Here is a 24,693-nt window from a genome sequence, read left to right as displayed (position 1 = left end):
TTGGCTACACAGGAACTGAATTACAGAACAGAACAGGGTCTCAAATTTAGAAAACCAACTTATGCTTGCTTAAGGGGAAAGGTGAGTTGGGGTGCTGCATAAAACCAGAGATTGAAATGAGCACAGATAAAGTTCCTTAAGCCAAATATGGAATAGACAAGAGCTACTCCTTGCTCAACGAAATGGACTCAACACCGCATATTAAACGCCTAAGAATGTACCTGACTAGTAAGTATCTTAAAACCTATGGATTGCTATGTCTCCGAAAGAGAATCAAGCATGTGTACAGGGGCATAAACGCAGCAGTGATAGGATTGGGGAGGTTCGGTGAGCAAATGAAGACCCTTTGAAGTCATATTGCATGGTACCCATTCCACGGGTTTCAACTACCCAGGTTTTAGGTATTCTTCCTTCAGCTAAAACATGCATGTGGAACCCAAGTATGATCAACCATGTGAACGGGAGACGTGTTCAAATATGTCTCAGTTTTCCTCCCCTGGTACTCGGGTGCAACATTCCAGACGCTTTACTAACACTCTCCCCACTTGGAGAGTCAGTCCCTTTAACCTCCTGTTTGGCCCAGTTTGCAATTTCTGCGGAAGATAAACAGGAATAGCGAGAACCAATGAGAGGCTAGCTGGAGGTGTCTGGACGGGCAAATTTAACTCTCATTTCCCACCAGGAAGAGGAAATAACCAAAGGCTCAGTGTGCCGTGCCGGAACCAGATTAGGGCCTGAAGCCATCCTGCGGTGTTGCGGCCAGGTCACAAGAAAGCGAGTTGAAGAAAGGAGCTCAGGGGCACTGTAATTCACAAACCTGCAGAGTTATAAATGACAGCTATCGTCCAAAAATAGACTGAAGTAAGGCTGCCAAGAGGACTTGAAAGCGGGGCAGAATTGCAGGAAACCGATTTCAGGAGGTAGACTGGAATTGCATTGAAAGCATAGGAAAAGAGGCAGAACGTCCACAATGATGCACTTGGCCAAAAAGGGCGTATGCGTTTTTTCCTGAATATATTCAGGAAAAAACGCATACGCCCTTTTTGGCCAACCAAGCAAGCTTGCAAAGGAAATCTGCACTACAATGAAGTCTCACTTCCCCCCGGTCAAAAGGGCCATCTGAAAAAAGTGTAAAATCCAGAAAGGCAGGACAGGCCATGGAGAACTGGGAGCCTTGTTATGCTGATGGGCGGGATGTAAATTGCCAACAACCACTCGGGAGAAGTGTATGGTGTTTCCTGAAACATCTAAAAAACAAAGCAACAGAACCTAGGGCACTTCCACTTATGGTCCTATAGCTTAGGGAAATTAAAATCAAAAAGACACAGCCACCCCAAAGTTTGGAACGGCTCTGTTTACAAGAACCTCGTTTACAGTACAAGTTCAACATCGCAGAAAGTGAAAAATGGATAAAGAAGTTGTGGTATTTACTTACAAAGCAATATCACTCAGCAATGAAATCTGTGTCATCAGGCCCTTAGCAGCACAATGAGTGGATTCAGGTATGATGATTCTAACTGAAATAAGTCACACAGAAAAAGAAACATCATAAGATATCAGTAATACACGGAATGTAAACTTGGCTACACAGGAACTGAATTACAGAACAGAACAGGGTCTCAAATTTAGAAAACCAACTTATGCTTGCTTAAGGGGAAAGGTGAGTTGGGGTGCTGCATAAAACCAGAGATTGAAATGAGCACAGATAAAGTTCCTTAAGCCAAATATGGAATAGACAAGAGCTACTCCTTGCTCAACGAAATGGACTCAACACCGCATATTAAACGCCTAAGAATGTACCTGACTAGTAAGTATCTTAAAACCTATGGATTGCTATGTCTCCGAAAGAGAATCAAGCATGTGTACAGGCGCATAAACGCAGCAGTGATAGGATTGGAGAGGTTCGGTGAGCAAATGAAGACCCTTTGAAGTCATATTGCATGGTACCCATTCCACGGGTTTCAACTACCCAGGTTTTAGGTATTCTTCCTTCAGCTAAAACATGCATGTGGAACCCAAGTATGATCAACCATGTGAACGGGAGACGTGTTCAAATATGTCTCAGTTTTACTCCCCTGGTACTCGGGTGCAACATTCCAGACGCTTTACTAACACTCTCCCCACTTGGAGAGTCAGCGCCTTTAACCTCCTGTTTGGCACAGTTTGCAATTTCTGCGGAAGATGAACAGGAATAGCGAGAACCAATGAGAGGCTAGCTGGAGGTGTCTGGACGGGCAAATTTAACTCTCATTTCCCACCAGGAAGAGGAAATAACCAAAGGCTCAGTGTGCCGTGCCGGAACCAGATTAGGGCCTGAAGCCATCCTGCGGTGTTGCGGCCAGCTCACAAGAAAGCGAGTTGAAGAAAGGAGCTCAGGGGCACTGTAATTCACAAACCTGCAGAGTTATAAATGACAGCTATCGTCCAAAAATAGACTGAAGTAAGGCTGCCAAGAGGACTTGAAAGCGGGGCAGAATTGCAGGAAACCGATTTTAGGAGGTACTCTGGAATTGCATTGAATGCATAGGAAAAGAGGCAGAACGTCCACAATGATGCACTTGGCCAAAAAGGGCGTATGCGTTTTTTCCTGAATATATTCAGGAAAAAACGCATACGCCCTTTTTGGCCAACCAAGCAAGCTTGCAAAGGAAATCTGCACTACAATGAAGTCTCACTTCCCCCCGGTCAAAAGGGCCATCTGAAAAAAGTGTAAAATCCAGAAAGGCAGGACAGGCCATGGAGAACTGGGAGCCTTGTTATGCTGATGGGCGGGATGTAAATTGCCAACAACCACTCGGGAGAAGTGTATGGTGTTTCCTGAAACATCTAAAAAACAAAGCAACAGAGCCTAGGGCACTTCCACTTATGGTCCTATAGCTTAGGGAATTTAAAATCAAAAAGACACAGCCACCCCAAAGTTTGGAACGGCTCTGTTTACAAGAACCTCGTTTACAGTACAAGTTCAACATCGCAGAAAGTGAAAAATGGATAAAGAAGTTGTGGTATTTACTTACAAAGCAATATCACTCAGCAATGAAATCTGTGTCATCAGGCCCTTAGCAGCACAATGAGTGGATTCAGGTATGATGATTCTAACTGAAATAAGTCATACAGAAAAAGAAACATCATAAGATATCAGTAATACACGGAATGTAAACTTGGCTACACAGGAACTGAATTACAGAACAGAACAGGGTCTCAAATTTAGAAAACCAACTTATGCTTGCTTAAGGGGAAAGGTGAGTTGGGGTGCTGCATAAAACCAGAGATTGAAATGAGCACAGATAAAGTTCCTTAAGCCAAATATGGAATAGACAAGAGCTACTCCTTGCTCAACGAAATGGACTCAACACCGCATATTAAACGCCTAAGAATGTACCTGACTAGTAAGTATCTTAAAACCTATGGATTGCTATGTCTCCGAAAGAGAATCAAGCATGTGTACAGGGGCATAAACGCAGCAGTGATAGGATTGGAGAGGTTCGGTGAGCAAATGAAGACCCTTTGAAGTCATATTGCATGGTACCCATTCCACGGGTTTCAACTACCCAGGTTTTAGGTATTCTTCCTTCAGCTAAAACATGCATGTGGAACCCAAGTATGATCAACCATGTGAACGGGAGACGTGTTCAAATATGTCTCAGTTTTCCTCCCCTGGTACTCGGGTGCAACTTTCCAGACGCTTTACTAACACTCTCCCCACTTGGAGAGTCAGCGCCTTTAACCTCCTGTTTGGCACAGTTTGCAATTTCTGCGGAAGATGAACAGGAATAGCGAGAACCAATGAGAGGCTAGCTGGAGGTGTCTGGACGGGCAAATTTAACTCTCATTTCCCACCAGGAAGAGGAAATAACCAAAGGCTCAGTGTGCCGTGCCGGAACCAGATTAGGGCCTGAAGCCATCCTGCGGTGTTGCGGCCAGCTCACAAGAAAGCGAGTTGAAGAAAGGAGCTCAGGGGCACTGTAATTCACAAACCTGCAGAGTTATAAATGACAGCTATCGTCCAAAAATAGACTGAAGTAAGGCTGCCAACAGGACTTGAAAGCGGGGCAGAATTGCAGGAAACCGATTTTAGGAGGTACTCTGGAATTGCATTGAATGCATAGGAAAAGAGGCAGAACGTCCACAATGATGCACTTGGCCAAAAAGGGCGTATGCGTTTTTTCCTGAATATATTCAGGAAAAAACGCATACGCCCTTTTTGGCCAACCAAGCAAGCTTGCAAAGGAAATCTGCACTACAATGAAGTCTCACTTCCCCCCGGTCAAAAGGGCCATCTGAAAAAAGTGTAAAATCCAGAAAGGCAGGACAGGCCATGGAGAACTGGGAGCCTTGTTATGCTGATGGGCGGGATGTAAATTGCCAACAACCACTCGGGAGAAGTGTATGGTGTTTCCTGAAACATCTAAAAAACAAAGCAACAGAGCCTAGGGCACTTCCACTTATGGTCCTATAGCTTAGGGAATTTAAAATCAAAAAGACACAGCCACCCCAAAGTTTGGAACGGCTCTGTTTACAAGAACCTCGTTTACAGTACAAGTTCAACATCGCAGAAAGTGAAAAATGGATAAAGAAGTTGTGGTATTTACTTACAAAGCAATATCACTCAGCAATGAAATCTGTGTCATCAGGCCCTTAGCAGCACAATGAGTGGATTCAGGTATGATGATTCTAACTGAAATAAGTCACACAGAAAAAGAAACATCATAAGATATCAGTAATACACGGAATGTAAACTTGGCTACACAGGAACTGAATTACAGAACAGAACAGGGTCTCAAATTTAGAAAACCAACTTATGCTTGCTTAAGGGGAAAGGTGAGTTGGGGTGCTGCATAAAACCAGAGATTGAAATGAGCACAGATAAAGTTCCTTAAGCCAAATATGGAATAGACAAGAGCTACTCCTTGCTCAACGAAATGGACTCAACACCGCATATTAAACGCCTAAGAATGTACCTGACTAGTAAGTATCTTAAAACCTATGGATTGCTATGTCTCTGAAAGAGAATCAAGCATGTGTACAGGGGCATAAACGCAGCAGTGATAGGATTGGAGAGGTTCGGTGAGCAAATGAAGACCCTTTGAAGTCATATTGCATGGTACCCATTCCACGGGTTTCAACTACCCAGGTTTTAGGTATTCTTCCTTCAGCTAAAACATGCATGTGGAACCCAAGTATGATCAACCATGTGAACGGGAGACGTGTTCAAATATGTCTCAGTTTTCCTCCCCTGGTACTCGGGTGCAACTTTCCAGACGCTTTACTAACACTCTCCCCACTTGGAGAGTCAGTCCCTTTAACCTCCTGTTTGGCCCAGTTTGCAATTTCTGCGGAAGATGAACAGGAATAGCGAGAACCAATGAGAGGCTAGCTGCAGGTGTCTGGACGGGCAAATTTAACTCTCATTTCCCACCAGGAAGAGGAATTAACCAAAGGCTCAGCATGCCGGGCCGGAACAAGATTAGGGCCTGAAGCCATCCTGCGGTGTTGCGGCCAGGTCACAAGAAAGCGAGTTGAAGAAAGGAGCTCAGGGGCACTGTAATTCACAAACCTGCAGAGTTATAAATGACAGCTATCGTCCAAAAATAGACTGAAGTAAGGCTGCCAAGAGGACTTGAAAGCGGGGCAGAATTGCAGGAAACCGATTTCAGGAGGTAGACTGGAATTGCATTGAAAGCATAGGAAAAGAGGCAGAACGTCCACAATGATGCACTTGGCCAAAAAGGGCGTATGCGTTTTTTCCTGAATATATTCAGGAAAAAACGCATACGCCCTTTTTGGTCAACCAAGCAAGCTTGCAAAGGAAATCTGCACTACAATGAAGTCTCACTTCCCCCCGGTCAAAAGGGCCATCTGAAAAAAGTGTAAAATCCAGAAAGGCAGGACAGGCCATGGAGAACTGGGAGCCTTGTTATGCTGATGGGCGGGATGTAAATTGCCAACAGACACTCGGGAGAAGTGTATGGTGTTTCCTGAAACATCTAAAAAACAAAGCAACAGAACCTAGGGCACTTCCACTTATGGTCCTATAGCTTAGGGAAATTAAAATCAAAAAGACACAGCCACCCCAAAGTTTGGAACGGCTCTGTTTACAAGAACCTCGTTTACAGTACAAGTTCAACATCGCAGAAAGTGAAAAATGGATAAAGAAGTTGTGGTATTTACTTACAAAGCAATATCACTCAGCAATGAAATCTGTGTCATCAGGCCCTTAGCAGCACAATGAGTGGATTCAGGTATGATGATTCTAACTGAAATAAGTCACACAGAAAAAGAAACATCATAAGATATCAGTAATACACGGAATGTAAACTTGGCTACACAGGAACTGAATTATAGAACAGAACAGGGTCTCAAATTTAGAAAACCAACTTATGCTTGCTTAAGGGGAAAGGTGAGTTGGGGTGCTGCATAAACCCAGAGATTGAAATGAGCACAGATAAAGTTCCTTAAGCCAAATATGGAATAGACAAGAGCTACTCCTTGCTCAACGAAATGGACTCAACACCGCATATTAAACGCCTAAGAATGTACCTGACTAGTAAGTATCTTAAAACCTATGGATTGCTATGTCTCCGAAAGAGAATCAAGCATGTGTTCAGGGGCATAAACGCAGCAGTGATAGGATTGGAGAGGTTCGGTGAGCAAATGAAGACCCTTTGAAGTCATATTGCATGGTACCCATTCCACGGGTTTCAACTACCCAGGTTTTAGGTATTCTTCCTTCAGCTAAAACATGCATGTGGAACCCAAGTATGATCAACCATGTGAACGGGAGACGTGTTCAAATATGTCTCAGTTTTCCTCCCCTGGTACTCGGGTGCAACATTCCAGACGCTTTACTAACACTCTCCCCACTTGGGGAGTCAGCGCCTTTAAACTCCTGTTTGGCCCAGTTTGCAATTTCTGCGGAAGATGAACAGGAATAGCGAGAACCAATGAGAGGCTAGCTGGGGGTGTCTGGACGGGCAAATTTAACTCTGATTTCCCACCAGGAAGAGGAAATAACCAAAGGCTCAGTGTGCCGTGCCGGAACCAGATTAGGGCCTGAAGCCATCCTGCGGTGTTGCGGCCAGCTCACAAGAAAGCGAGTTGAAGAAAGGAGCTCAGGGGCACTGTAATTCACAAACCTGCAGAGTAATAAATGACAGCTATCGTCCAAAAATATACTGAAGTAAGGCTGCCAAGAGGAGTTGAAAGTGGGGCAGAATTGCAGGAAACCGATTTCAGGAGGTAGACTGGAATTGCATTGAAAGCATAGGAAAAGAGGCAGAACGTCCACAATGATGCACTTGGCCAAAAAGGGCGTATGCGTTTTTTCCTGAATATATTCAGGAAAAAACGCATACGCCCTTTTTGGCCAACCAAGCAAGCTTGCAAAGGAAATCTGCACTACAATGAAGTCTCACTTCCCCCCGGTCAAAAGGGCCATCTGAAAAAAGTGTAAAATCCAGAAAGGCAGGACAGGCCATGGAGAACTGGGAGCCTTGTTATGCTGAAGGGCGGGATGTAAATTGCCAACAGACACTCGGGAGAAGTGTATGGTGTTTCCTGAAACATCTAAAAAACAAAGCAACAGAGCCTAGGGCAGTTCCACTTATGGTCCTATAGCTTAGGGAAATTAAAATCAAAAAGACACAGCCACCCCAAAGTTTGGGACGCCTCTGTTTACAAGAACCTCGTTTACAGTACAAGTTCAACATCGCAGAAAGTGAAAAATGGATAAAGAAGTTGTGGTATTTACTTACAAAGCAATATCACTCAGCAATGAAATCTGTGTCATCAGGCCCTTAGCAGCACAATGAGTGGATTCAGGTATGATGATTCTAACTGAAATAAGTCACACAGAAAAAGAAACATCATAAGATATCAGTAATACACGGAATGTAAACTTGGCTACACAGGAACTGAATTACAGAACAGAACAGGGTCTCAAATTTAGAAAACCAACTTATTCTTGCTTAAGGGTAAAGGTGAGTTGGGGTGCTGCATAAAACCAGAGATTGAAATGAGCACAGATAAAGTTCCTTAAGCCAAATATGGAATAGACAAGAGCTACTCCTTGCTCAACGAAATGGACTCAACACACCATATTAAACGCCTAAGAATGTACCTGACTAGTAAGTATCTTAAAACCTATGGATTGCTATGTCTCCGAAAGAGAATCAAGCATGTGTACAGGGGCATAAACGCAGCAGTGATAGGATTGGAGAGGTTCGGTGAGCAAATGAAGACCCTTTGAAGTCATATTGCATGGTACCCATTCCACGGGTTTCAAATACACAGGTTTAAGGTATTCTTCCTTCAGCTAAAACATGCATGTGGAACCCAAGTATGATCAACCATGTGAACGGGAGACGTGTTCAAATATGTCTCAGTTTTCCTCCCCTGGTACTCGGGTGCAACATTCCAGACGCTTTACTAACACTCTCCCGACTTGGAGAGTCAGTCCCTTTAACCTCCTGTTTGGCCCAGTTTGCAATTTCTGCGGAAGATGAACAGGAATAGCGAGAACCAATGAGAGGCTAGCTGGAGGTGTCTGGACGGGCAAATTTAACTCTCATTTCCCACCAGGAAGAGGAATTAACCAGAGGCTCAGCGTGCCGTGCCGGAACCAGATTAGGGCCTGAAGCCATCCTGCGGTGTTGCGGCCAGCTCAAAAGAAAGCGAGTTGAAGAAAGGAGCTCAGGGGCACTGTAATTCACAAACCTGCAGAGTTATAAATGACAGCTATCGTCCAAAAATAGACTGAAGTAAGGCTGTCAAGAGGACTTGAAAGCGGGGCAGAATTGCAGGAAACCGATTTCAGGAGGTAGACTGGAATTGCATTGAAAGCATAGGAAAAGAGGCAGAATGTCCACAATGATGCACTTGGCCAAAAAGGGCGTATGCGTTTTTTCCTGAATATATTCAGGAAAAAACGCATACGCCCTTTTTGGCCAACCAAGCAAGCTTGCAAAGGAAATCTGCACTACAATGAAGTCTCACTTCCCCCCGGTCAAAAGGGCCATCTGAAAAAAGTGTAAAATCCAGAAAGGCAGGACAGGCCATGGAGAACTGGGAGCCTTGTTATGCTGATGGGCGGGATGTAAATTGCCAACAACCACTCGGGAGAAGTGTATGGTGTTTCCTGAAACATCTAAAAAACAAAGCAACAGAGCCTAGGGCACTTCCACTTATGGTCCTATAGCTTAGGGAATTTAAAATCAAAAAGGCACAGCCACCCCAAAGTTTGGAATGGCTCTGTTTACAAGAACCTCGTTTACAGTACAAGTTCAACATCGCAGAAAGTGAAAAATGGATAAAGAAGTTGTGGTATTTACTTACAAAGCAATATCACTCAGCAATGAAATCTGTGTCATCAGGCCCTTAGCAGCACAATGAGTGGATTCAGGTATGATGATTCTAACTGAAATAAGTCACACAGAAAAAGAAACATCATAAGATATCAGTAATACACGGAATGTAAACTTGGCTACACAGGAACTGAATTACAGAACAGAACAGGGTCTCAAATTTAGAAAACCAACTTATGCTTGCTTAAGGGGAAAGGTGAGTTGGGGTGCTGCATAAAACCAGAGATTGAAATGAGCACAGATAAAGTTCCTTAAGCCAAATATGGAATAGACAAGAGCTACTCCTTGCTCAACGAAATGGACTCAACACCGCATATTAAACGCCTAAGAATGTACCTGACTAGTAAGTATCTTAAAACCTATGGATTGCTATGTCTCCGAAAGAGAATCAAGCATGTGTACAGGGGCATAAACGCAGCAGTGATAGGATTGGAGAGGTTCGGTGAGCAAATGAAGACCCTTTGAAGTCATATTGCATGGTACCCATTCCACGGGTTTCAACTACCCAGGTTTTAGGTATTCTTCCTTCAGCTAAAACATGCATGTGGAACCCAAGTATGATCAACCATGTGAACGGGAGACGTGTTCAAATATGTCTCAGTTTTCCTACCCTGGTACTCGGGTGCAACATTCCAGACGCTTTACTAACACTCTCCCCACTTGGAGAGTCAGTCCCTTTAACCTCCTGTTTGGCCCAGTTTGCAATTTCTGCGGAAGATGAACAGGAATAGCGAGAACCAATGAGAGGCTAGCTGGAGGTGTCTGGACGGGCAAATTTAACTCTCATTTCCCACCAGGAAGAGGAAATAACCAAAGGCTCAGTGTGCCGTGCCGGAAACAGATTAGGGCCTGAAGCCATCCTGCGGTGTTGCGGCCAGCTCACAAGAAAGCGAGTTGAAGAAAGGAGCTCAGGGGCACTGTAATTCACAAACCTGCAGAGTTATAAATGACAGCTATCGTCCAAAAATAGACTGAAGTAAGGCTGCCAAGAGGACTTGAAAGCGGGGCAGAATTGCAGGAAACCGATTTCAGGAGGTAGACTGGAATTGCATTGAAAGCATAGGAAAAGAGGCAGAACGTCCACAATGATGCACTTGGCCAAAAAGGGCGTATGCGTTTTTTCCTGAATATATTCAGGAAAAAACGCATACGCCCTTTTTGGCCAACCAAGCAAGCTTGCAAAGGAAATCTGCACTACAATGAAGTCTCACTTCCCCCCGGTCAAAAGGGCCATCTGAAAAAAGTGTAAAATCCAGAAAGGCAGGACAGGCCATGGAGAACTGGGAGCCTTGTTATGCTGATGGGCGGGATGTAAATTGCCAAGAGACACTCGGGAGAAGTGTATGGTGTTTCCTGAAACATCTAAAAAACAAAGCAACAGAACCTAGGGCACTTCCACTTATGGTCCTATAACTTAGGGAAATTAAAATCAAAAAGACACAGCCACCCCAAAGTTTGGAACGGCTCTGTTTACAAGAACCTCGTTTACAGTACAAGTTCAACATCACAGAAAGTGAAAAATGGATAAAGAAGTTGTGGTATTTACTTACAAAGCAATATCACTCAGCAATGAAATCTGTGTCATCAGGCCCTTAGCAGCACAATGAGTGGATTCAGGTATGATGATTCTAACTGAAATAAGTCACACAGAAAAAGAAACATCATAAGATATCAGTAATACACGGAATGTAAACTTGGCTACACAGGAACTGAATTACAGAACAGAACAGGGTCTCAAATTTCGAAAACCAACTTATGCTTGCTTAAGGGGAAAGGTGAGTTGGGGTGCTGCATAAAACCAGAGATTGAAATGAGCACAGATAAAGTTCCTTAAGCCAAATATGGAATAGACAAGAGCTACTCCTTGCTCAACGAAATGGACTCAACACCCCATATTAAATGCCTAAGAATGTACCTGACTAGTAAGTATCTTAAAACCTATGGATCGCTATGTCTCCGAAAGAGAATCAAGCATGTGTACAGGGGCATAAACGCAGCAGTGATAGGATTGGAGAGGTTCGGTGAGCAAATGAAGACCCTTTGAAGTCATATTGCATGGTACCCATTACACGGGTCTTATCTCTCCAGGTTTAAGGTATTCTTCCTTCAGCTAAAACATGCATGTGGAACCCAAGTATGATCAACCATGTGAACGGGAGACGTGTTCAAATATGTCTCAGTTTTCCTCCCCTGGTACTCGGGTGCAACATTCCAGACGCTTTACTAACACTCTCCCCACTTGGAGAGTCAACGCCTTTAACCTCCTGTTTGGCCCAGTTTGCAATTCCTGCGGAAGATGAACAGGAATAGCGAGAACCAATGAGAGACTAGCTGGAGGTGTCTGGACGGGCAAATTTAACTCTCATTTCCCACCAGGAAGAGGAAATAACCAAAGGCTCAGCGTGCCGTGCCGGAACCAGATTAGGGCCTGTAGCCATCCTGCGGTGTTGCAGCCAGGTCACAAGAAAGCGAGTTGAAGAAAGGAGCTCAGGGGCACTGTAATTCACAAACCTGCAGAGTTATAAATGACAGCTATCGTCCAAAAATAGACTGAAGTAAGGCTGCCAAGAGGACTTCAAAGCGGGGCAGAATTGCAGGGAACCGATTTCAGGAGGTAGACTGGAATTGCATTGAAAGCACAGGAAAAGAGGCAGAACGTCCACAATGATGCACTTGGCCAAAAAGGGCGTATGCGTTTTTTCCTGAATATATTCAGGAAAAAACGCATACGCCCTTTTTGGCCAACCAAGCAAGCTTGCAAAGGAAATCTGCACTACAATGAAGTCTCACTTCCCCCCGGTCAAAAGGGCCATCTGAAAAAAGTGTAAAATCCAGAAAGGCAGGACAGGCCATGGAGAACTGGGAGCCTTGTTATGCTGATGGGCGGGATGTAAATTGCCAACAGACACTCGGGAGAAGTGTATGGTGTTTCCTGAAACATCTAAAAAACAAAACAACAGAGCTTAGGGCACTTCCACTTATGGTCCTATAGCTTAGGGAAATTAAAATCAAAAAGACACAGCCACCCCAAAGTTTGGGATGCCTCTGTTTACAAGAACCTCGTTTACCGTACAAGTTCAATATCACAGAAAGTGAAAAATGGATAAAGAACTTGTGGTACTTACGTACAATGCAGTATCACTCAGCAATGAAATCTATGTCATCAGGCCCGTAGCAGCATCATGAGTGGATTCAGGTACGATGATTCTAACTGAAATAAGTCACACAGAAAAAGAAACATCATAAGATATCAGTAATACACGGAATGTAAACTTGGCTACACAGGAACTGAATTACAGAACAGAACAGTTTCTCAAATTTAGAAAACCAACGTATGCTTGCTTAAGGGGAAAGGTGAGTTGGGGTGCTGCATAAAACCAGAGATTGAAATGAGCACAGATAAAGTTCCTTAAGCCAAATATGGAATAGACAAGAGCTACTCCTTGCTCAACGAAATGGACTCAACACCGCATATTAAACGCCTAAGAGTGTACCTGACTAGTAAGTATCTTAAAACCTATGGATTGCTATGTCTCCGAAAGAGAATCAAGCATGTGTACAGGGGCATAAACGCAGCAGTGATAGGATTGGAGATGTTCGGTGAGCAAATGAAGACCCTTTGAAGTCATATTGCATGGTACCCATTCCACGGGTTTCAACTACCCAGGTTTTAGGTATTCTTCCTTCAGCTGAAACATGCATGTGGAACCCAGAGTATGATCAACCATGTGAACGGGAGACGTGTTCAAATATGTCTCAGTTTTCCTACCCTGGTACTCGGGTGCAACATTCCAGACGCTTTACTAACACTCTCCCGACTTGGACAGTCAGTCCCTTTAACCTCCTGTTTGGCCCAGTTTGCAATTTCTGCGGAAGATGAACAGGAATAGCGAGAACCAATGAGAGGCTAGCTGGAGGTGTCTGGACGGGCAAATTTAACTCTCATTTCCCACCAGGAAGAGGAATTAACCAAAGGCTCAGCATGCCGGGCCGGAACCAGATTAGGGCCTGAAGCCATCCTGCGGTGTTGCGGCCAGCTCACAAGAAAGCGAGTTGAAGAAAGGAGCTCAGGGGCACTGTAATTCACAAACCTGCAGAGTTATAAATGACAGCTATCGTCCAAAAATAGACTGAAGTAAGGCTGCCAAGAGGACTTGAAAGCGGGGCAGAATTGCAGGAAACCGATTTCAGGAGGTAGACTGGAATTGCATTAAGAGCATAGGAAAAGAGGCAGAACGTCCACAATGATGCACTTGGCCAAAAAGGGCGTATGCGTTTTTTCCTGAATATATTCAGGAAAAAACGCATACGCCCTTTTTGGCCAACCAAGCAAGCTTGCAAAGGAAATCTGCACTACAATGAAGTCTCACTTCCCCCCGGTCAAAAGGGCCATCTGAAAAAAGTGTAAAATCCAGAAAGGCAGGACAGGCCATGGAGAACTGGGAGCCTTGTTATGCTGATGGGCGGGATGTAAATTGCCAACAACCACTCGGGAGAAGTGTATGGTGTTTCCTGAAACATCTAAAAAACAAAGCAACAGAGCCTAGGGCACTTCCACTTATGGTCCTATAGCTTAGGGAATTTAAAATCAAAAAGGCACAGCCACCCCAAAGTTTGGAATGGCTCTGTTTACAAGAACCTCGTTTACAGTACAAGTTCAACATCGCAGAAAGTGAAAAATGGATAAAGAAGTTGTGGTATTTACTTACAAAGCAATATCACTCAGCAATGAAATCTGTGTCATCAGGCCCTTAGCAGCACAATGAGTGGATTCAGGTATGATGATTCTAACTGAAATAAGTCACACAGAAAAAGAAACATCATAAGATATCAGTAATACACGGAATGTAAACTTGGCTACACAGGAACTGAATTACAGAACAGAACAGGGTCTCAAATTTAGAAAACCAACTTATGCTTGCTTAAGGGGAAAGGTGAGTTGGGGTGCTGCATAAAACCAGAGATTGAAATGAGCACAGATAAAGTTCCTTAAGCCAAATATGGAATAGACAAGAGCTACTCCTTGCTCAACGAAATGGACTCAACACCGCATATTAAACGCCTAAGAATGTACCTGACTAGTAAGTATCTTAAAACCTATGGATTGCTATGTCTCCGAAAGAGAATCAAGCATGTGTACAGGGGCATAAACGCAGCAGTGATAGGATTGGAGAGGTTCGGTGAGCAAATGAAGACCCTTTGAAGTCATATTGCATGGTACCCATTCCACGGGTTTCAACTACCCAGGTTTTAGGTATTCTTCCTTCAGCTAAAACATGCATGTGGAACCCAAGTATGATCAACCATGTGAACGGGAGACGTGTTCAAATATGTCTCAGTTTTCCTACCCTGGTACTCGGGTGCAACATTCCAGACGCTTTACTAACACTCTCCCCACTTGGAGAGTCAGTCCCTTTAACCTCCTGTTTGGCCCAGTTTGCAATTTCTGCGGAAGATGAACAGGAATAGCGAGAACCAATGAGAGGCTAGCTGGAGGTGTCTGGACGGGCAAATTTAACTCTCATTTCCCACCAGGAAGAGGAAATAACCAAAGGCTCAGTGTGCCGTGCCGGAAACAGATTAGGGCCTGAAGCCATCCTGCGGTGTTGCGGCCAGCTCACAAGAAAGCGAGTTGAAGAAAGGAGCTCAGGGGCACTGTAATTCACAAACCTGCAGAGTTATAAATGACAGCTATCGTCCAAAAATAGACTGAAGTAAGGCTGCCAAGAGGACTTGAAAGCGGGGCAGAATTGCAGGAAACCGATTTCAGGAGGTAGACTGGAATTGCATTGAAAGCATAGGAAAAGAGGCAGAACGTCCACAATGATGCACTTGGCCAAAAAGGGCGTATGCGTTTTTTCCTGAATATATTCAGGAAAAAACGCATACGCCCTTTTTGGCCAACCAAGCAAGCTTGCAAAGGAAATCTGCACTACAATGAAGTCTCACTTCCCCCCGGTCAAAAGGGCCATCTGAAAAAAGTGTAAAATCCAGAAAGGCAGGACAGGCCATGGAGAACTGGGAGCCTTGTTATGCTGATGGGCGGGATGTAAATTGCCAACAGACACTCGGGAGAAGTGTATGGTGTTTCCTGAAACATCTAAAAAACAAAGCAACAGAGCCTAGGGCACTGCCACTTATGGTCCTATAGCTTAGGGAAATTAAAATCAAAAAGACACAGCCACCCCAAAGTTTGGGACGCCTCTGTTTACAAGAACCTCATTTACAGTACAAGTTCAACATCGCAGAAAGTGAAAAATGGATAAAGAACTTGTGGTACTTACGTACAATGCAGTATCACTCAGCAATGAAATCTATGTCATCAGGCCCGTAGCAGCATAATGAGTGGATTCAGGTACGATGATTCTAACTGAAATAAGTCACACAGAAAAAGAAACATCATAAGATATCAGTAATACACGGAATGTAAAGTTGGCTACACAGGAACTGAATTACAGAACAGAACAGTGTCTCAAATTTAGAAAAACAACTTATGCTTGCTTAAGGGTAAAGGTGAGTTGGGGTGCTGCATAAAACCAGAGATTGAAATGAGCACAGATAAAGTTCCTTAAGCCAAATATGGAATAGACAAGAGCTACTCCTTGCTCAACGAAATGGACTCAACACCGCGTATTAAACGCCTAAGAATGTACCTGACTTGTAAGTATCTTAAAACCTATGGATCGCTATGTCTCCGAAAGAGAATCAAGCATGTGTACAGGGGCATAAACGCAGCAGTGATAGGATTGGAGATGTTCGGTGAGCAAATGAAGACCCTTTGAAGTCATATTGCATGGTACCCATTCCACGGGTTTCAACTACCCAGGTTTTAGGTATTCTTCCTTCAGCTGAAACATGCATGTGGAACCCAGAGTATGATCAACCATGTGAACGGGAGACGTGTTCAAATATGTCTCAGTTTTCCTACCCTGGTACTCGGGTGCAACATTCCAGACGCTTTACTAACACTCTCCCGACTTGGACAGTCAGTCCCTTTAACCTCCTGTTTGGCCCAGTTTGCAATTTCTGCGGAAGATGAACAGGAATAGCGAGAACCAATGAGAGGCTAGCTGGAGGTGTCTGGACGGGCAAATTTAACTCTCATTTCCCACCAGGAAGAGGAATTAACCAAAGGCTCAGCATGCCGGGCCGGAACCAGATTAGGGCCTGAAGCCATCCTGCGGTGTTGCGGCCAGCTCACAAGAAAGCGAGTTGAAGAAAGGAGCTCAGGGGCACTGTAATTCACAAACCTGCAGAGTTATAAATGACAGCTATCGTCCAAAAATAGACTGAAGTAAGGCTGCCAAGAGGACTTGAAAGCGGGGCAGAATTGCAGGAAACCGATTTCAGGAGGTAGACTGGAATTGCATTAAGAGCATAGGAAAAGAGGCAGAACGTCCACAATGATGCACTTGGCCAAAAAGGGCGTATGCGTTTTTTCCTGAATATATTCAGGAAAAAACGCATACGCCCTTTTTGGCCAACCAAGCAAGCTTGCAAAGGAAATCTGCACTACAATGAAGTCTCACTTCCCCCCGGTCAAAAGGGCCATCTGAAAAAAGTGTAAAATCCAGAAAGGCAGGACAGGCCATGGAGAACTGGGAGCCTTGTTATGCTGATGGGCGGGATGTAAATTGCCAACAACCACTCGGGAGAAGTGTATGGTGTTTCCTGAAACATCTAAAAAACAAAGCAACAGAGCCTAGGGCACTTCCACTTATGGTCCTATAGCTTAGGGAATTTAAAATCAAAAAGGCACAGCCACCCCAAAGTTTGGAATGGCTCTGTTTACAAGAACCTCGTTTACAGTACAAGTTCAACATCGCAGAAAGTGAAAAATGGATAAAGAAGTTGTGGTATTTACTTACAAAGCAATATCACTCAGCAATGAAATCTGTGTCATCAGGCCCTTAGCAGCACAATGAGTGGATTCAGGTATGATGATTCTAACTGAAATAAGTCACACAGAAAAAGAAACATCATAAGATATCAGTAATACACGGAATGTAAACTTGGCTACACAGGAACTGAATTACAGAACAGAACAGGGTCTCAAATTTAGAAAACCAACTTATGCTTGCTTAAGGGGAAAGGTGAGTTGGGGTGCTGCATAAAACCAGAGATTGAAATGAGCACAGATAAAGTTCCTTAAGCCAAATATGGAATAGACAAGAGCTACTCCTTGCTCAACGAAATGGACTCAACACCGCATATTAAACGCCTAAGAATGTACCTGACTAGTAAGTATCTTAAAACCTATGGATTGCTATGTCTCCGAAAGAGAATCAAGCATGTGTACAGGGGCATAAACGCAGCAGTGATAGGATTGGAGAGGTTCGGTGAGCAAATGAAGACCCTTTGAAGTCATATTGCATGGTACCCATTCCACGGGTTTCAACTACCCAGGTTTTAGGTATTCTTCCTTCAGCTAAAACATGCATGTGGAACCCAAGTATGATCAACCATGTGAACGGGAGACGTGTTCAAATATGTCTCAGTTTTCCTACCCTGGTACTCGGGTGCAACATTCCAGACGCTTTACTAACACTCTCCCCACTTGGAGAGTCAGTCCCTTTAACCTCCTGTTTGGCCCAGTTTGCAATTTCTGCGGAAGATGAACAGGAATAGCGAGAACCAATGAGAGGCTAGCTGGAGGTGTCTGGACGGGCAAATTTAACTCTCATTTCCCACCAGGAAGAGGAAATAACCAAAGGCTCAGTGTGCCGTGCCGGAAACAGATTAGGGCCTGAAGCCATCCTGCGGTGTTGCGGCCAGCTCACAAGAAAGCGAGTTGAAGAAAGGAGCTCAGGGGCACTGTAATTCACAAACCTGCAGAGTTATAAATGACAGCTATCGTCCAAAAATAGACTGAAGTAAGGCTGCCAAGAGGACTTGAAAGCGGGGCAGAATTGCAGGAAACCGATTTCAGGAGGTAGACTGGAATTGCATTGAAAGCATAGGAAAAGAGGCAGAACGTCCACAATGATGCACTTGGCCAAAAAGGGCGTATGCGTTTTTTCCTGAATATATTCAGGAAAAAACGCATACGCCCTTTTTGGCCAACCAAGCAAGCTTGCAAAGGAAATCTGCACTACAATGAAGTCTCACTTCCCCCCGGTCAAAAGGGCCATCTGAAAAAAGTGTAAAATCCAGAAAGGCAGGACAGGCCATGGAGAACTGGGAGCCTTGTTATGCTGATGGGCGGGATGTAAATTGCCAACAGACACTCGGGAGAAGTGTATGGTGTTTCCTGAAACATCTAAAAAACAAAGCAACAGAGCCTAGGGCACTGCCACTTATGGTCCTATAGCTTAGGGAAATTAAAATCAAAAAGACACAGCCACCCCAAAGTTTGGGACGCCTCTGTTTACAAGAACCTCATTTACAGTACAAGTTCAACATCGCAGAAAGTGAAAAATGGATAAAGAACTTGTGGTACTTACGTACAATGCAGTATCACTCAGCAATGAAATCTATGTCATCAGGCCCGTAGCAGCATAATGAGTGGATTCAGGTACGATGATTCTAACTGAAATAAGTCACACAGAAAAAGAAACATCATAAGATATCAGTAATACACGGAATGTAAAGTTGGCTACACAGGAACTGAATTACAGAACAGAACAGTGTCTCAAATTTAGAAAAACAACTTATGCTTGCTTAAGGGTAAAGGTGAGTTGGGGTGCTGCATAAAACCAGAGATTGAAATGAGCACAGATAAAGTTCCTTAAGCCAAATATGGAATAGACAAGAGCTACTCCTTGCTCAACGAAATGGACTCAACACCGCGTATTAAACGCCTAAGAATGTACCTGACTTGTAAGTATCTTAAAACCTATGGATTGCTATGTCTCCGAAAGAGAATCAAGCATGTGTACAGGGGCATAAACGCAGCAGTGATAGGATTGGAGAGGTTCGGTGAGCAAATGAAGACCCTTTGAAGTCATATTACATGGTACCCATTCCACGGGTTTCAACTACCCAGGTTTAAGGTATTCTTCCTTCAGCTAAAACATGCATGTGGAACCTAGAGTATGATCAACCATGTGATCGGGAGACATGTTCAAATATGTCTCAGTTTTCCTCCCCTGGTACTCGGGTGCAACATTCCAGACGCTTTACTAACACTCTCCCCACTTGGAGAGTCAGCGCCTTTAACCTCCTGTTTGGCCCAGTTTGCAATTTCTGCAGAAGATGAACAGGCATAGCAAGAACCAATGAGAGGCTAGCTGGAGGTGTCTGGACGGGCAAATTTAACTCTCATTTCCCACCAGGAAGAGGAAATAACCAAAGGCTCAGCGTGCCGTGCCGTAACCAGATTAGGGCCTGAAGCCATCCTGCGGTGTTGCGGCCAGCTCAAAAGAAAGCGAGTTGAAGAAAGGAGCTCAGGGGCACTGTAATTCACAAACCTGCAGAGTTATAAATGACAGCTATCGTCCAAAAATAGACTGAAGTAAGGCTGCCAAGAGGACTTGAAAGCGGGGCAGAATTGCAGGAAACCGATTTCAGGAGGTAGACTGGAATTGCATTGAAAGCATAGGAAAAGAGGCAGAACGTCCACAATGATGCACTTGGCCAAAAAGGGCGTATGCGTTTTTTCCTGAATATATTCAGGAAAAAACGCATACACCCTTTTTGGCCAACCAAGCAAGCTTGCAAAGGAAATCTGCACTACAATGAAGTCTCACTTCCCCCGGTCAAAAGGGCCATCTGAAAAAAGTGTAAAATCCAGAAAGGCAGGACAGGCCATGGAGAACTGGGAGCCTTGTTATGCTGAAGGGCGGGATGTAAATTGCCAACAACCACTCGGGAGAAGTGTATGGTGTTTCCTGAAACATCTAAAAAACAAAGCAACAGAGCCTAGGGCACTTCCACTTATGGTCCTATAGCTTAGGGAATTTAAAATCAAAAAGACACAGCCACCCCAAAGTTTGGAACGGCTCTGTTTACAAGAACCTCGTTTACAGTACAAGTTCAACATCGCAGAAAGTGAAAAATGGATAAAAAAGTTGTGGTATTTACTTACAAAGCAATATCACTCAGCAATGAAATCTGTGTCATCAGGCCCTTAGTAGCACAATGAGTGGATTCAGGTATGATGATTCTAACTGAAATAAGTCACACAGAAAAAGAAACATCATAAGATATCAGTAATACACGGAATGGAAACTTGGCTACACAGGAACTGAATTACAGAACAGAACAGGGTCTCAAATTTAGAAAACCAACTTATGCTTGCTTAAGGGGAAAGGTGAGTTGGGGTGCTGCATAAAACCAGAGATTGAAATGAGCACAGATAAAGATCCTTAAGCCAAATATGGAATAGACAAGAGCTACTCCTTGCTCAAAGAAATGGACTCAACACCGCATATTAAATGCCTAAGAATGTACCTGACTAGTAAGTATCTTAAAACCTATGGATTGCTAAGTCTCCGAAAGAGAATCAAGCATGTGTACAGGGTCATAAACGCAGCAGTGATAGGATTGGAGAGGTTCGGTGAGCAAATGAAGACCCTTTGAAGTCATATTGCATGGTACCCATTCCACGGGTTTCAACTACCCAGGTTTTAGGTATTCTTCCTTCAGCTAAAACATGCATGTGGAACCCAGAGTATGATCAACCATGTGATCGGGAGAAGTGTTCAAATATGTCTCAGTTTTCCTCCCCTGGTACTCGGGTGCAACATTCCAGACGCTTTACTAACACTCTCCCCACTTGGAGAGTCAGCGCCTTTAACCTCCTGTTTGGCCCAGTTTGCAATTTCTGCGGAAGATGAACAGGAATAGCGAGAACCAATGAGAGACTAGCTGGAGGTGTCTGGACGGGCAAATATAACTCTCATTTCCCACCAGAAGAGGAAATAACAAGAGGCTCAGCGTGCCGTGCCGGAACCAGATTAGGGCCAGAAGCCATCCTGCGGTGTTGCGGCCAGGTCACAAGAAAGCCAGTTGAAGAAAGGAGCTCAGGGGCACTGTAATTCACAAACCTGCAGAGTTATAAATGACAGCTATCGTCCAAAAATAGACTGAAGTAAGGCTGCCAAGAAGACATGAAAGCGGGGCAGAATTGCAGGAATCCGATTTCAGGAGGTAGACTGGAATTGCATTGAAAGCATAGGAAAAGAGGCCGAACGTCCACAATGATGCACTTGGCCAAAAAGGGCGTATGCGTTTTTTCCTGAATATATTCAGGAAAAAACGCATACGCCCTTTTTGGCCAACCAAGCAAGCTTGCAAAGGAAATCTGCACTACAATGAAGTCTCACTACCCCCCGGTCAAAAGGGCCATCTGAAAAAAGTGTAAAATCCAGAAAGGCAGGACAGGCCATGGACAACTGGGAGCCTTGTTATGCTGATGGGCGGGATGTAAATTACCAACAGACACTCAGGAGAAGTGTATGGTGTTTCCTGAAACATCTAAAAAACAAAGCAACAGAGCCTAGGGCACTTCCACTTATGGTCCTATAGCTTAGGGAAATTAAAATCAAAAAGACACAGCCACCCCAAAGTTTGGGACGGCTCTGTTTACAAGAACCTCGTTTACAGTACAAGTTCAACATCGCAGAAAGTGAAAAATGGATAAATAAGTTGTGGTATTTACTTACAAAGCAATATCACTCAGCAATGAAATCTATGTCATCAGGCCCTTAGCAGCACAATGAGTGGATTCAGGTATGATGATTCTAACTGAAATAAGTCACACAGAAAAAGAAACATCATAAGATATCAGTAATACACGGAATGTAAACTTGGCTACACAGGAACTGAATTACAGAACAGAACAGGGTCTCAAATTTAGAAAACCAACTTATGCTTGCTTAAGGGGAAAGGTGAGTTGGGGTGCTGCATAAAACCAGAGATTGAAATGAGCACAGATAAAGTTCCTTAAGCCAAATATGGAATAGACAAGAGCTACTCCTTGCTCAACGAAATGGACTCAACACCGCATATTAAACGCCTAAGAATGTACCTGACTAGTAAGTATCTTAAAACCTATGGATTGCTATGTCTCCGAAAGAGAATCAAGCATGTGTACAAGGGCATAAACGCAGCAGTGATAGGATTGGAGAGGTTCGTGAGCAAATGAAGACTCTTTGAAGTCATATTGCATGGTACCCATTACACGGGTCTTAACTCTCCAGGTTTAAGGTATTCTTCCTTCAGCTAAAACATGCATGTGGAACCCAAGTATGATCAACCATGTGAACGGGAGACGTGTTCAAATATGTCTCAGTTTTCCTACCCTGGTACTCGGGTGCAACATTCCAGACGCTTTACTAACACTCTCCCCACTTGGAGAGTCAGCGCCTTTAACTTCCTGTTTGGCCCAGTTTGCAATTTCTGCGGAAGATGAACAGGAATAGCGAGAACCAATGAGAGACTAGCTGGAGGTGTCTGGACGGGCAAATTTAACTCTCATTTCCCACCAGGAAGAGGAAATAACCAAAGGCTCAGCGTGCCGTGCCGGAACCAGATTAGGGCCTGAAGCCATCCTGCGGTGTTGCAGCCAGGTCACAAGAAAGCGAGTTGAAGAAAGGAGCTCAGGGGCACTGTAATTCACAAACCTGCAGAGTTATAAATGACAGCTATCGTCCAGAAATAGACTGAAGTAAGGCTGCCAAGAGGACTTGAAAGCGGGGCAGAATTGCAGGAAACCGATTTCAGGAGGTAGACTGGAATTGCATTGAAAGCATAGGAAAAGAGGCAGAACGTCCACAATGATGCACTTGGCCAAAAAGGGCGTATGCGTTTTTTCCTGAATATATTCAGGAAAAAACGCATACGCCCTTTTTGGCCAACCAAGCAAGCTTGCAAAGGAAATCTGCACTACAATGAAGTCTCACTTCCCCCCGGTCAAAAGGGCCATCTGAAAAAAGTGTAAAATCCAGAAAGTCAGGACAGGCCATGGAGAACTGGGAGCCTTGTTATGCTGATGGGCGGGATGTAAATTGCCAACAGACACTCTGGAGAAGTGTATGGTGTTTCCTGAAACATCTAAAAAACAAAGCAACAGAGCCTAGGGCACTTCCACTTATGGTCCTATAGCTTAGGGAAATTAAAATCAAAAAGACACAGCCACCCCAAAGTTTCGGACGCCTCCGTTTACAAGAACCTCGTTTACCGTACAAGTTCAATATCACAGAAAGTGAAAAATGGATAAAGAACTTGTGGTACTTACGTACAATGCAGTATCACTCAGCAATGAAATCTATGTCATCAGGCCCGTAGCAGCATAATGAGTGGATTCAGGTACGATGATTCTAACTGAAATAAGTCACACAGAAAAAGAAACATCATAAGATATCACTAATACACGGAATGTAAACTTGGCTACACAGGAACTGAATTACAGAAGAGAACAGGGTCTCAAATTTAGAAAACCAACTTATGCTTGCTTAAGGGGAAAGGTGAGTTGGGGTGCTGCATAAAACCAGAGATTGAAATGAGCACAGATAAAGTTCCTTAAGCCAAATATGGAATAGACAAGAGCTACTCCTTGCTCAACGAAATGGACTCAACACCGCATATTAAACGCCTAAGAATGTACCTGACTAGTAAGTATCTTAAAACCTATGGATTGCTATGTCTCCGAAAGAGAATCAAGCATGTGTACAGGGGCATAAACGCAGCAGTGATAGGATTGGAGATGTTCAGTGAGCAAATGAAGACCCTTTGAAGTCATATTGCAGGGTACCCATTACACGGGTTTCAACTACCCAGGTTTAAGGTATTCTTCCTTCAGCTAAAACATGCATGTGGAACCTAGAGTATGATCAACCATGTGATCGGGAGACGTGTTCAAATATGTCTCAGTTTTCGTACCCTGGGACTCGGGTGCAATATTCCAGACGCTTTACTAACACTCTCCCGACTTGGAGAGTCAGTCCCTTTAACCTCCTGTTTGACCCAGTTTGCAATTTCTGCGGAAGATGAACAGGAATAGCGAGAACCAATGAGAGACTAGCTGGAGGTGTCTGCACGGGCAAATTTAACTCTCATTTCCCACCAGGAAGAGGAATTAACCAAAGGCTCAGGGTGCTGTGCCGGAACCAGATTAGGGCCTGAAGCCATCCTGCGGTGTTGCGGCCAGCTCACAAGAAAGCGAGTTGAAGAAAGGAGCTCAGGGGCACTGTAATTCACAAACCTGCAGAGTTATAAATGACAGCTCTCGTCCAAAAATAGACTGAAGTAAGGCTGCCAAGAGGACTTGAAAGCAGGGCAGAATTGCAGGAAACCGATTTCAGGAGGTAGACTGGAATTGCATTGAAAGCATAGGAAAAGAGGCCTAAGGTCCACAATGATGCACTTGGCCAAAAAGGGCGTATGCGTTTTT

General features: G+C 44.1%; 1 long non-coding RNA gene across 19 annotated transcripts in view; it reads right to left on the bottom strand.

The window, feature by feature from the left end:
* The window catches only part of LOC307181352, a 1,649,813-nt gene that overhangs the window by 401,203 nt on the left and 1,223,917 nt on the right, over window positions 1-24,693 (bottom strand). The window lies entirely within an intron of this gene.

The sequence above is a fragment of the Stenella coeruleoalba genome, assembly GCF_951394435.1.
Source record: "Stenella coeruleoalba genome assembly, contig: scaffold_48, whole genome shotgun sequence".
Taxonomy (NCBI): domain Eukaryota; kingdom Metazoa; phylum Chordata; class Mammalia; order Artiodactyla; family Delphinidae; genus Stenella; species Stenella coeruleoalba.
This window is presented reverse-complemented; position numbering and strand designations above follow the sequence as displayed.